Raw genomic sequence first — 6000 nt, forward strand, 5'->3', positions numbered from 1 at the left:
GAACCAACATGTAGCTTCCAGGGAGCGGCCAACCGCGACGGCTAATGTTCCCCTACGGGAAAAAAAAAACGCGACCGCATCACGACGCGACCGAAGGCTACTGAAAGCCTGACCGCGCAGCCGCCGCAACGCCCCCAGACGCGACGCTACGCAGACGTCCGTCTGAACCAGCCCTTACCTATAATTCTGTTCTATTAATGTGAAGTTCTAATAGGCTATACGTGCTGCTGTCTGTTTTTTGTATATACAATCTTAATAATATTTGTGAGGATTTGCATTAATAAAATGTTACATTTTTAATCAGAATTTGGATGACCTGACTCACTATCTCTTTTCTATCACATATCATTAATTACATCTTCCCCTAAAATAATCCCTTCTTAGCCCTATCAAGATAAGCATTTTTCTGGGATGTGGGGAATTTCAATATTTGATTTACAGTATATTGTTGTGAGCAGACCAATTGAGGTCAAGGTTATTTAAACTGGTGATGTGATTCAGAACAGATGTTTATTAGTTTATTTCTGCCTGAGCTTTGCTTTTTTGGGCATGTGACAGAATGATAGGTCCATTCCTCCTGCTGTAAAAAAAAGTATGGCTGTACTTTTTAAAAAATTAGGAATTGTATCTTCCTCTGAAATAGCGCGTATGTAAACCCAGGGTCGGCGCTACCGTAAAGGCAAAGGGGGCAACTGCCTCCGGGCCCTCATGGCCACAGGACCCCCAACAAGTGTCCACCACCATCCCACATAATTTTGTGGAGACAGATGTGCAACGCCTAGAACTCGGAGGAGGTGAGTGGGTGCTGCTTCTCCCCGCTGCCCCTTTTAACACTAGGGGTCTGGAGTAGACCATCAGGGAATACAACTGTGAAGTATACTGGGGGGGGGGGGGTACATAAGGCTACTACACTGGGAAAAGGGTGACATATCTAACTACTATACTGGAGGGGAAGGAGAGTGAAGCACATATGGCTATTAAACTGAGGGGTTTGTTAAGGGCACATCTGACTACTATACTGGGAAGGAGCACATCTGACTACTAAACTGGGGGGGGGGGTTAAGTGCACATCTGACTACTGTACTGGGGAGAGGGGCTGGCTCCCATGTTACTTCTGCCCTGTGGGCCCCATTGTAGCTAGAATCGGCTCTGTGTAAACCCTGGCATGTTTGAACACCAGAGGCGTATCTACAGGGGTTCATGCATGGCATGTGCCATGGGCGCCACTTACTGGGGGCACTGCTCTCTAGCATCCTTGGTGTTCTCCATACAGTTACTAGTTTTTATCTGGGGGACATTCTACTGCCTGGTTACATCTTTTGGGTAGACAAGCTGCCTGTTATTTGTGGGATATGTATAGGCTAACCTATTGCAATACTCCACTCTTACAATCCATGCTTCACCTCAACTTGGACACAAGCAATTCAACCAAAACTAAATATTTGGAGGGTGCGCCATCTTCCCCAGGGGTGTATTTCAGCTTTTGCCCTAGGTGCTGGTTTCCCTAGATACGCCTCTGTTGAACACCTAAAGGACGATCACATCCCTGTTTTAAGAGGTGATATTATTGATAACGCAACAAAAAGACGTCTTGTGTGCTGCTGTCCTTCCAGTAAACGCTGGCAGGTTTCCTCATCTGTTACCATCATTATGACTCAGCCAGTATCGCCAAGGTCCCCGGTCCGAGATAGTCCATTTTCTGGGCAAGAGAAGAAAAATCTTCAGTTCATCCATAAAGCTGTTTCTGTGAAAGGTGGCGTGTACTGGAAGAAGAGTCCGGACTTCTGCGCTAAGTAGGCGAGGATTGCAAAATGCCAGAGAAACACTTAGAGAGGGCAGAGGGAGTTCAGCAATTAGAGGTTAGATCCTTTTACAAGAACATTTGGCTTCTAGAAAAGGTGTTTTATGGCCGTACAGCCAGTCGGAATAATTCCTTTATTTTGTAATATATGAGACCGGGAGTGCAGCAAAGGGAATTACACTGTCTGCTGAGGGCGATTCATCACAGCGCAGATAATAAAACATCCGAGGTGCTAAGTTTTAAAGATGATATCTGCTAGTCACATCTAGCCAGGGTGAAAAAAGTTTGGCTTCCATCTTTCCAAGTTCCAGCAGGTTTAGTCCTCGGGGAGCCAAACAAATCCTCCTGGGAAGGCAATCGCCGTGTCTGACTCATCAAGGGGTGTCTTGGAGGGGCATTGAAGAGAGCATTTCCCAGAATCCTTCCTGCAGCAGTCATTTGACCTATGAGATGACCTATCCTGCAGTGGTTGCATGTGATAATGCACAGAGCACACCGATGATTCTTCAGTTGAAGTTAATACTTTGACAGCTTCTAGTCCAGTTTTCCTGTTGTTCCACTTCCATGTGCCGTCTCCCTCTTCCATGTGTAACTTCCATGTGCAACATCTTTTCTCTTTCATATGTAGAATTAGGGATGGTCACTGTGGGGGAACTACAGTAGCCTGTGTGACAAAGACGAGACCAGGAGCCAATGGTGCAGTACCGTAGTATAGGATTTGGGGCCAGCACGGCATATAACAGAGGCGCCGAGCTCGCTGATATAATACAGATGCTGTGACTCCTACTGTATTTTGCCTGAGGAAGCGGGATGTATGGCCCGTGAAACACGTTGCATTGTTTTTTGGAGTTCCGAATAAATTGTTGACTGTCTGAATCGCAGTCCTAGCCTGTGTCTGTTTGGAGGGGGTAAGACCACGGCTGCCTCCTCTGTTCATTTAATTACCTTTTATTCTTTTGGCGCCTCTGTATCTCGTACACTATATTGAGTCCACCCTGGGTGGAGGGTTGTTACCCTATTTTCCTGTCTACAGAGAGCGACTTTTTATTCCTGATTGTTCTCCCCACCTGCCTATACAGTGGTTGCCTATTGGTAACCCTGGTTTGTAAGTATCATTTTAACTTCTCATTTATTTTGTTGTCCTCAAGACGAATTACACTATTGGGGCTCTTGGTGTCCCTCTGCTTTATGGTGGCATATTGGTTAGTGTTCTCGCCTTGCAGCGCTGGGTCCCCAGTTCGAATCCCAGCTAGGTCAACATCTGCAGGGAGTTTGTATGTTCTCCCCGTGCTTGCGTGGGTTTCCTCCGGTCACTCTGTTTTCCTCCCACATGCCAAAAAACATACAGATAAGCTAATTGGCTTCCCCCTAAATTGGCCCTATACTATGATACATAAACTACATGATACATGCATACATAGACATATGACTAAGGAAGGGACTAGACTGTGAGCTCCTCCGAGGGACTGTTAGTGACAAGACAATATACTCTGTATATACTCTGTATTGACAATATACTCTGTACTGCGCTGTGTAAGATGTCGGCACTATAAATACAAAATAATAAATATGATTAGTTCAATATTAAAAGAGTAGTTACATTCACTCAGGGCCCATTCACACTTGAGCGGGAATCGTGCGATTCCTGCTCAAGGCAAACCGCTAGCGGTTTTTTAAAAACCGCTGCAGCATGTAACACACGGCAGTGTTTTCATAACCGCAAACGTGTTACATGCAGAGGTTTGCCAGCGATTCGCGATTAGCATGCATAGCACCACTAATCGCGCTCGTGCCAAAACCGCCGCGTGTCCAGTGATTTTTCCGATTAATTGCGGGAAAAACACTCCCGCAAATTTTAGATATGAACGGGGCCAAAAGGTGGGTTGCAGAACCTGCAACCACTGTATATCACCTACGGGGAAAACACCGTCCCAGCTCGGTACTCCAGGTACTGCTGGAACAGGTGGTCTCTCTCCTAGGGTCCTTACTAGCTGTGGATGGCACCACACTAGTGGGAAGGACACCTCCAAAGGAGATGTAGTGGGCAATGAAGAAGGATGGAGGCACTCTCATAATATACGCTATAAAGACATAAATAAATACATGATGTATCTTACCTCTCCAGACGAACCAACCCAGAAAAACAAGGGTTTAGATCAGGTAAAGTTTATTGAAGCACAATTTTAAAAAAAAGACAGGTCCCTGCCCGCTTCCTCAGGTCAATAAAGTGCCTTCGGGAATTCAGTTTGCAGCCTGCACCAAAAATTGATATTTTTGGCAAACAGGCTGCAAACTGAATTCCCGCTGGCCCGGTTCACATTAGCGGTCGCCGTCCGGAATCGCCGTGCCGGAGCCGGACCGCATGCGGAACGGGCGGAACGGACGGACGGCATAGCAATGAAAGTCTACGTGTCCGTTCACATGCGTCCGTTTCGTCCGGACCGGAGCCGGACCGGATCCGGACTCCGGCATAAGACCCAACATGCGCTATTTTTTGGTCCGGCTCCTCCGGCAGACATATCCGGAGCGGAGCCGGACTGTTGCATCCGGCCAATACAAAGCAATGAGAACCGGAGAGCGCACAACACACTGGCTATAAAAACCGGACGTTCTACCCCACTTCCTATGCTTTTTCTAGTGGCCATTTTGGATGGGGACCACATGGGCTCACAGAGTGGAGCAGCAGGGATTTCATGCTGGAGCTCTTTGGCAGCAACATGTCTGATGATATGTCTGATAACGAGGAGGTGAGGCCTTCTCCCCACATAGTAGTAGGTGAACAACAGGAAGGAGAGAATTCCCAGGTACGAGTAAAAAATGACTGGATCCATGGTCCCAACTGCAGTCTCTGTATCCACGGATGGTCTCCACACGTCCACCTGTCTCCAACAATGACCCCAGAGCTTCTGCTGACCTCCCAGACCCCAGGTATTTACAGGTTGTTATCTCTTTAAGAAACCGGATCCGGACCGCAACCGTGTTCATATTGGACGGAAAACGGATGCAAACAGACCGGATCCGGACCTGATCCGGATAGAAACCGTACGGATTAGGTCCGGTCCGGATCCGGTGCGGTCCGGTCATCCGTTCCGGTTTTTACAAAACCGCAAGTGTGAACGGGGCCTAAAGCAAATGTATATTCTGAGAGATTTTTAATTTTGGGCGCCTCCACCCTTTTCATTGCTCTCTTTCATATGTTACTTCCCATTTGCAGCCTCCCTTTGCTACATATGGAAGAAGAGGCTTCAAGTAGCAACCACTATTCTATATCCGGCCACCCCCTTAATTGGGTAGTGCTGATAAGTACTGGTGTATACATTTGAATCCTTATCTCTTTGTTTACGGTTATCTAATTCCTTTCACATTTTTCTGACGGCAGCCTGCTGCCATGAGAAGAGAGGGGAATTCCCTCACAGTGTATCTGTTAACTCTGTGTGTGCAGAGAGCTCAGCCAGAGACAGGCAGAGCTTTCTCTCACAGAGAGCAGAGGAAATGTATCTTATGTGCTACATAAATATTTGTAATTGTGTGTGTGAAACCTGATAGGCTTTTCTTTTCATATAACTCTGCTTCAATATTACACTGTTCTTAGCATGTCACACTGCAGAGATTCACCTATGCAAATAGGACATTCCAAACATAGCTAACATCTACACACAGTGAATTACAGGTTTTGTCTCTGATATTTAACATGAAAAGTAGGAAAATGTTTACACAGCTACTTAGACATTATTTGTATATTGTCATTTTAGAACACTTGGGCATTGATAGTGTTCCTTTAAAGAGAAACTCCGACCAAGAATTGAACTTTATCCCAATTAGTAGCTGATACCCCCTTTTACATTAGAAATCTATACCTTTTCACAAACAGACCATCAGGGGGCGCTGTATGACTGATATTGTGGTGAAACACCTCCCACAAGAAACTCTGAGGACCGTGGTACTCCTGGCAGTTTCTTGTCTGTAACCCTTGTTGCAAAGAGAGGCTTTATAAAGGGGAACTTGGCAAAGCTTATTTCCATTTAACTCATTAGCAACTTCAATAGAGTTATCTCATTTTAGATAAGTACACTGCTTTTGACTTCAGTCAGGAGAACTTGTTGTGCTGTAAATTCTTGGAATGCTTTGATCTCTCTCTCTACTAGGAGAAAATATAGAGACTGAAAGCAGAAGTCCTCTGTTATTTTCTCACACTGCCC

Source organism: Hyperolius riggenbachi, chromosome 12 (genome assembly GCF_040937935.1).
Source record: "Hyperolius riggenbachi isolate aHypRig1 chromosome 12, aHypRig1.pri, whole genome shotgun sequence".
NCBI classification, from domain to species: domain Eukaryota; kingdom Metazoa; phylum Chordata; class Amphibia; order Anura; family Hyperoliidae; genus Hyperolius; species Hyperolius riggenbachi.